The sequence below is a fragment of the Telmatherina bonti genome (assembly GCF_933228915.1).
Source record: "Telmatherina bonti genome assembly, chromosome: 23".
NCBI lineage: Eukaryota > Metazoa > Chordata > Actinopteri > Atheriniformes > Telmatherinidae > Telmatherina > Telmatherina bonti.
In genome coordinates, this window is record NC_136632.1 from 8,435,450 (window position 1) to 8,444,420 (window position 8,971).

At 39.9% G+C, this 8,971-nt stretch overlaps 1 protein-coding gene across 1 annotated transcript in view; it reads right to left on the reverse strand.

Moving 5' to 3' along the window:
- The window catches only part of snd1 (staphylococcal nuclease and tudor domain containing 1), a 197,494-nt gene that overhangs the window by 74,130 nt on the left and 114,393 nt on the right, over positions 1-8,971 (reverse strand). The window lies entirely within an intron of this gene.

Genomic DNA, 8,971 nt, shown 5'->3' on the forward strand with positions numbered 1-8,971 from the left:
AAACAAAAAACAGAGACTAATTAAGAAGGTGGACACTTTTTCAGTCACTGATGTTTCATACTGGTTCCATCACAAATAGCTATTGTCGCCCTGTTATCCTATAGGTGCTCCCAATGATTGTCTGCTCTGTTTCCTTTAGATTCTTTCCAGGCGTCAAAACTTTAACTTGGCCATTTTAAAACGGAAATATTTTTATCTTTTAGCTCTTCTGTTAGATATGCCAGCCTGTTCGTGCTCTTAATAAACAAGCTCTCCTGAGCATTCCAGTTGTAGATATCAAACAGGTGTTTATTTTTTCACTTCAACACTTCAGATTAGCAGGTGTCCACCTTTTCTATTTCTCCCCAACTTGTTTTCTTCAGCAAAATTTCAAATCTTTAGAAATGTGTTTGGGTTTTTTTTGGGCCTTTTCAAACTAGTGCATCTGCCTCTTCCAAAAAAAAACCCGTCAGTCCAGCCTTAATTTGGGGTTACTTAATGCTTTTCGTAAAGAATTAAAACATAAAATTGCTTTTGTTTTATTCGTCTTGTCGGCCAGTGATTGTCTGCCACTGCAACTGAGTCGTGCAGAAAGAAAAAGACTTTTCCGTACTACTGTAAAGGCTCCGTCACAGAAAAGGGCAGCTAAGACAGTGGTCCATCCTCTCAGGTTCTGAACACGAAACAGCCCAAGTTCAGTCAAAACTCTGACTTTCCATAATCTGCTTTCTCTCACTGTCAGTCTTTCCTCTATGCCATCTTAGACACTAACCCCTTTTTATCCTGGTCTTGAAGTGCTGAGGCAGTTGCATAACTAAAACATAGGAAGAGTTCTGGTCGTCTGTGCATCAAAATGTCCCATGAGCAAATAAAAACCAACCAATAAAAATGATTCAAACAACCTCTACTGCAACAATTTATGATTACTGAAGGTAATTTGTGACTTGCGTTAAATAATACAGACTACTACCATAGTCAAAGAGGAAACAATACTCTGGACGTTTCTAGTCTGATTAAAGTTTCAAGCTTTTTAAATGAACATTATTTAGCTGAACACCATCGCTGGTGCTACCAAGTGACGTCGTGCAGAAATTATACGTTCTTACATAACATGATATTCTCTAATGTGTTGAAGGAAATATGATTCTCCAACACCCTGTAGAGATGACATAATGTGATGATTATCACAAAGATTCGAATGAACCACATGCAGGATGAGTCAGATAAGCTGCCCTTTATTGTAAACATGCGCCACCAATGACAGGAGAGGTAAGGATGAAATAAAATTATCAGCAACAGAGACGAGTCATCTTGCACTCATTGTTTTAATGAGAACAAATGAGTGTGTGTGTTCTTTCCCCGGACACTTGCATGGGAACCTTCATTTACCACATACTGCCAGCCGTATGGAAAAGAAATGAGCCCTCTACTGACAACAGCACCCCGACGATGACAAGATGACTACATGAATCTAGTCGATGCCTACGGGGTGGTGTTAATGCAGGCACGGGGCATTAATAATAGCAAACAAGGCTACTGTGGAATATCAGCACAATACTAGAACACCAGCAAAAAATACAGGGCATGTGAAACAACAAGCTTTTGTGTGTATTTACGGTATATGTGGAAAGACACAAACTGAAAATAAACTGAACTATTCATCTTAGCTCAATCATTTATTAATCATACAGAGGATGCAAGACCAAGGCCACAAGACCTTGATCTCTACTAAGACCTTCAAGCAGAGGTGCCCAGAGGTTTTAGACACTTTCCACTGCAGAACAACTGCATCGGATTAAGGGTCAACATTTTTGGGCGGCATCTAAGCTGGTGAGTCGCTGAATCAGGTGTGTTGAAGAAGGGAAACATTGAAAGCCAACAAGACTGGAGCTGGACAACCTAAAACATCACGACTGAACTTTGGCAGATGTTCGAATGTTAAATCAGGCACCTGTGTTGCATCTAGTCTCTTCTCTGAGCTCTCTCTAGCCAGTAAAAATCATTTGCATGCTAACCCTTGTCTTTAGGTTTTTGTCACTTTCTCTGATTTCATTGCTTCTTTTGATAACATCTTCCTCCTTTGTTTAATTTAACACAGTAGCTACTGTGTCGACACCGTCTCAAACAGTGTCATAAGACAAAATGCAGCTGCTTAATGTTGTCCCGGGCTGGTGAAGAAAATTCTGTAAATTTCTCAGTCTCAGGATGCTGCAGGACAATGACATCTCCAGCAATGGGAATAATACATTTCAGAGCAGCTTTTTACGGTAAGAAAGTTACGAACCAATGCTATACAGCTGATTTCTGCTAAAATTTTCTACACTTGACATTGAAAATGTGGGAAAAAAAGACCCATCACAGCTCATTTCACGCAACATCTGTTGCCAACACTACCAATATGTATCCATTCTGAATCTATTAAGAGCTGAAGTCTTTGGTTTTTTTGAATAATTTTTCCCCCATCAATTATTTTACTTGATCATTTTTATTTGCAAATTAAGTTGTAACATCACTTTTCAGATCAATTCAAATCAACTAAAGTATTTGACAGGATAAATTATTCTGCACTGGCATTTATTTATTATGAGAATTATCCTTATTTAAAGGTCACTACACCCCTTTGGGGCAAAACTCCAAAAACCAGTCTATTCTTTTCATGAATTAACAGCTTCAAAGTTTACACCAAATTTTTTGAGTTCTTCCTCTCTTCAAAGTGAATGGTTTGGCCACATTGTGAAGGAGACAGGGGAGGTGGAGAGGAAGCTGCTTTGAGTAGAGCCCAGATGGTTCCCAGCGGAGGCCTCCTTCGAGCCAAGATGGCTCCCGCCGGAACACAAATGGGCTCTGGTAATCTCATAAATGCTGGGATTGTGTCGACACAGTGGACGGGAAAAGGAAAAGACAAAAATGCACATACACATGAAAAGCTCTGCACGTGTGCGTGCCATCACGTACACATTCTTTTTTTTTTCTTCTTTTTTTTTTTGTGCAAAAGACAACCATTTGGTGTGACTGAAGTAAAACCTAGCCCAAGGGCATTTTTTATTTAAACTGCAGCAGATTTAATTCACTTAGCTGTTTGAGAGTGAACAAAAAAATAAACTAAGACTGCAGTAGGTGACATATCATGTCAGAGCCAAACAGTGCACTAAAAGAAAATGGAGGAGAGCAGACTGGCCACTTAGAAAAAAAAAAAAAGAAAAAAAAGAAAAGAAAAAAAAACTGGCAAGCAGCGAGCTTTCCTTTTATCACCTCATCCACACAAAACAAGTTTTGCATACCTGGAAAAATAAAGAATGGAATAATAAGCAAAGGTTACAGGGAACAGTGTGCCCCCATTTACGGTCCAGAGCCATTTGAGAACCGATAAGGGTCCAAGTTGGCCCGAATTGAAGATCGACTGTAGTCCTGCCTCACACATACATTATGTTGTATGCATCTTCTCATCAGGAGAGGGAGCAGGCTGTAAACATAATGCAAGGCGCAGAGGAGATTAATTTGTCAGTCAGAGCTTTCAATCATCTCTGGCTGCGGCTCTCTGCCATAATATACATCTGGAGTTTTAGTGCATGTTCCAATTACTGAGATCATGGTTATCGCCATGGAGATTTAAGTCTGCATGAGTCAAATTACCAGTTTGGGTCATAAAAGTTTAAAGGCCATGGTGTGGATGGTGGTAAATGCAGGATTTGTTCAGAGTGTAGCCATGGCTGCTGGTGTGGGCATGTGAGTGACTGACAGTAAGAAAAGGTCTCTGTTCTTGCTTGTTTAAACGGTTTCTGTAATGTTCTGCAATTGGTGACCATGAGGTAAACAGACTGGCAGGTGCAGACAGTTGGGAATGAAAGGAAGGCAGTTTTATTTCTGTCACTTAAGCTCTAAATACTCTGGGAGTTAGTTTCTATAAAACTAAATGTGGGATTTTTTTCATATAAAACATATTACTGCTCATAACTTTGAATAATGTATTCAGTTATTTTCCCTTTTCCATCATTAAGCAAAAAAAAAAAAAAAAACACAAACATGAAAACCAGAAAGAAAAATGGAAAGACTAAAGTCATTCGCTCCTTTAGTCACCCAGAATAAGCCATTTATAAAAACCAAGAACTTTTGATTGCAGAGGTGATATATATCATGTTCGTGTGTCTCTTTGTACACTTGAACTAAAACATCCTCAGTCCATGAGTGAAGTGTCAAGTGGTGAAACGATTGAGACAATTAGATTATCTTTAAACCTATACTGCAAACCTTCTATTCACTTGAAAATCAAGGTCTCTGAACACTTAAGTCAGAGTCATGAATGTCATCAGAAAAAGACAGTGTGTCCTTGCAATGGGCACATGAGGAATCAGTCGAAAAAGCTCAGCAATGGCGGGTCAGCTTTGCAGATCTCTGAGCCCAGTCGTGCGTGAAACTCCATTCTTAGGTTTCAATACCTCAATCCTGCAAAAACTCTATCATCCATTAATAATGCTTGGAGTTCTGACTTATGGGGACCTTCTACCAATGAGGCAGATACAAGTTATAATTGCATTGAATGACTTCTAACAGTCATGAGAGCAATTACATGTAAATAGTACAAGTAACGTGTAATGGCTGCATTGTAGGGAGAGATATATGTCAACATTTGAAACAGATATACCCTTTACATATATTAAGGGAGCATAAATGTGCCCTAAAAAGAATGTTTTCTAACCCCAGCCACATAGTTTCGGTTTTTAACCTTACCAAGTGATATCACTGTCTCAAGCCAACCAGGAAAAAACAAAGTGGAGCTTTATTGGACGCCATATTGGACAAGTTGTTACTTTAGGGTATAGCGTGAATGAATTATTGACATCTAGTGGTAAAGAAGGAAAAAAAATACCATTCATTCATTTTCTTAACCGCTTAGTCCGATTAAGGGTCACGGAAAAGCTGGAGCCTAGCCCAGCAATCATTGGGCTGTAGGCAGGGTACACCCTGGACAGATCACTAGTCCAAACCTAGGGCTAACACAGAGGTACAAACAACTACTTCCACTCACTCCTAGGGATAATATAGAGTAACCAATTAACCTAACATGCATGTCTTTGGACAGGGGAGGAAGCTTGAAAACTTAAGCATCCACAGGGAAAACATGCAAACTCCACACAGGAAGGCCACAGTTCGAACCTCCCCCCAGCAGAGGCTCGAACCAATGACCTTCTTGCTGTGAGGTCACACTACATAAAAATGACAATTCATCCCAAATGGTGCTGTAGGTCCCCTCAAACAAAGCTAGTAATATAGTTTCAAAACTCAGAGCTCTCACTTCACAGAGCTGTTTGCCCATTCAGACATACCGTAGTAAAAATTGTGGCACAAAACATGTCATCTACCATGCATGTGGACCAATGGCAAGCAGATATGAATGACTCCTAAGAGACCCAACCGTTTTAGTAAAGAGAATAGATGTCAACAGACATACCAACTTAAGATCTAGCTTTTTATTTAATTGACATTTGCTTTTGTTTCACACTGCAACTTTAACAGTAACAGATATAACCGTATTTGTCTACAGGTGACAACTTAAAATTAGTAACATGCATTTCACTGTCCAAAAACAAACAGTAGTATCTCTGTAGGTTAGCAGTGTTTTCAGCATTTCCCAGTCTGACAGCATAATAGGACACGGAAGCACATTTTGGATAACAGAAAAGAGATTTCAACATGTGCTTAAGATAAACATGGACTATTTGATTGCAATCATAATCCTTTTTTATTTGCAGCTGAAACACTCCATGTTCCCGTCTTACTGATTCACAGCAGGAAACTCTGGGTATGAAATGGTGAAATGTGTCAGTATGTTACTGTGGTCGAATCGAGAGGGAAAGGCCACTCATTTCCCTGAGAAATCTATAAATATAGATCACCTTCAAAAGAGAGGGGGAGAGTTAGAGAGGAGAATAAATTATTGAATTAAAGCACTATTGATCCGTTAATGGCACAGATCAGGCAGGGATGTAAATAGCGTGTTAATGGAGCCTGTAATTAAAAAAAAAATATCTTCACATATATGGATGGAAAGAGCAGCTGCAGCCAGTAAACAGCCAAACAGATGACCTGCATATTCCCAACTGAAAAAAAAAGAGGGGGAGGGAAATAAATGCAAAATATGGGCATGGGTTTGTTTTTAAATATGCAAAACAAAACAGATGGGGTTTTGGAAGTAAAGCGGACTGGACAAGAAGATGCTTCCCAAAGAGCAGTCCTACGCCAGTAAGCCTGCCAGTGGGTGTGTGTGTTATTGACTGTCCCTGCTTGCAACCTGAGTACACAACTGAAACTCTGCCACCAACAAACTACAAACAGAGTTTGTTAATTAGCGACTGAACTCCAGGGTCAGACCAACAAGAGTTTATCTTCAGGCATATTCTGAAATTGAGGATTATGAAATGAAAAAGAGAAAACAAAACATAATACAGAAGCAGATTTCCATTTAACACGTGGTGTAAGATGAGGATTGATCTCACCTTGGCAGCATAGGGCTGTTCAAAGTGCTCACTACACTCCAAGTGTTTTTCTATTTTATGAAAGAGGTCCAATTTACTGGCATTTTAGCAAAATATCTAAAATTTCCCAGGCTTCAGTGGTTTTTTTTCTTGAATTTGAAAGGCATTTTCAGCAGATGTAGCAGTAGATAAAGATAAAAGACAGAGGGTTGTTTAAATTACAGTAAATCTCCTGTTTTGAGAAAAAGTCTTCAAGGAAAAGGGGTGCACTTTTAAAACTTTTTAAACATAAAATGCTAAAGATACTGTATAATATCTTGCTCATGATGAGCATATTGGGGGCATTGTGGGGTTCACTGCCTTCCCGAAGGACATCTGTACACATGGAGGGGCAGGGACGGGGTCAAACCATTGACCTTCCACTTCAATGACCTCTCTACCCACTGAGCCACAGCCATCTGATAATGTCCAACAGTTTTTTTCTTTTTTTTCCCCCCCAAGAACTTGCAACCAATTTTAGCAAAGGCTGGTGTGAGGGACAAAAACACACACGCTAGCAAGGAACAGGTTTGTGTGTGCATGTCGGCTCTTCCAGGGTGATCAATGTGACTCAGGGGGTCCCATGCATCATTGTCAATGGCAGGCTGCTGTCTGTCGGGGATGAGGTTGGGAAAAGTCAAACAGCTTCTCAAATGGCAAGGGCCATTAATGGTCAGGAAAGCAAGCATGATTCCCACCATTAAACCTGCTTGATACCCATTAATGAGTTTTTCTTTCATCAATAGATAATTGATGTTTTCCCTGCATCGTTATTTCGGCCAAACAGGTGAGTCTACGGAAGCTGGTCGTGGATGCTGAGAGGCGGAGATCGTCTGTGCCCCAACAAAGACGAGAAGGAAAACAAAAAAGTCTTAATTGAAGCTAATGGCAGCTGTCAAAAAGCCATTTCTGTTTCAGAGGGCCTCTGAAAACCTCTAAAGCCTTCACAGAGAGTGAGTCATTGGAAATATGGAGAAAGAGGAAGCAGACGTCCACAGTGGGTCAACTGTGGACGTCTGCCCTCAGAATGACCCACAATGCACTACCGAACTACAACGATAAATTATGAAAAGATTTCCTGCTAGGGGGGGTTTCAGCTGACTGCACTTGGCATTTTAAGTAGAGTATTGTCAAAAGAAATTTGTCCCCTTGCTAGTGGCATAAAATCTGAAACAATGAAATTACTTTGCATCCTTTTATATCCATGTAGCTATCTGTCGAGAGTTATAGGGTGTCATTCAACATATGCTAGAAGTATCCATTAAATTCAGTGAGCTGAGGAATTTAACCAGCATACTGTAAGACAGCAACGCTCAGAGCATTCTAGCCCATTAAAACAAGAATGCATAAATGTGGCAGCACAGAAAACGGGAAATGGATTCTGGTTGGTACCGGCAGATCTCTGCAATGCTCACTGACATTTATAATCTTGCTTTTTGCGCCCCCCCAATTCAAAGTCCTGCAGTACATATGTAACAATTAGGTATCACAGAAGTTTCACCAATATACTATTTGACAGAGGTCCAACACAGTGAAAAGGTCAGTGACAACAAGGTCTTGAGCAATGTAACGGTGACTGACAAGATTTGCCATCTACCCGCGTATATATAGCCTAAATCAGGCATTGCCAACTTTAGAGCTCCTGGGCAGGGTCCTGCAGGCTTTAGGCAATTGCCTGCTTCAAAACACCTTCCTCAATTTATTCACTATTGTGCAAAAGTTAACAAGCTGTTTGAAAGCCATTTCATTGGAATAAGACGTGTTGCAGCAGATAAACATCTAAAATATAGAGGACATCAACCAAAGAGGTCTGGGGTTGGTGATCCCTACAGTAATGGATCAATATTGTCAATAGGATGGTTGATCTCTACATCAACACTACATTGTCCAAAAGCCTCCGGTGTGATCCGTACTCACAGTAAATTAAAACTTTTTACACATGCACCTATGATTAAAGAGATTTTGTAGGTAACAAAAGGACATATATTAAAACCAACTGTTTCAAAGAAGGATGAAAAAAAGAGAAAACTTCAAGAGTCAGCAAACCTAACCATGCTAAACTTGTAGTTAAATTGGTTTATAGATCCTTTGTTACCCAGATGAAACTGAAGTGCAGGCCTCACGCAACACAACACACAAGCCGAGCAAGAGCGTGGCGATGCGTTGGCCTTAACAGATTGGTTATTAAAATCAATAACAGCAATAACTACAATCAGTCTCATTTTAAAGAGAGGAATGACATGGCATGCCGGTCGATGAATATCGAGCTACGTTTGTAATATTACTAATGTCATATAATTCCCTTTAACTTGGTGAGGGTGCAGGTGGGAAAACACAAATTGAACTGGACTTATTGAGTGGCTGTTAAAAATATGTCACAGCAACGGTAGAATTAATGCTTTGGCACCATTTCAGTTCTGCCAACAAAAACGCAAAACCAGCCTTCCAGACCTTAAAGGACATCAAAATGGTGGAAAAAA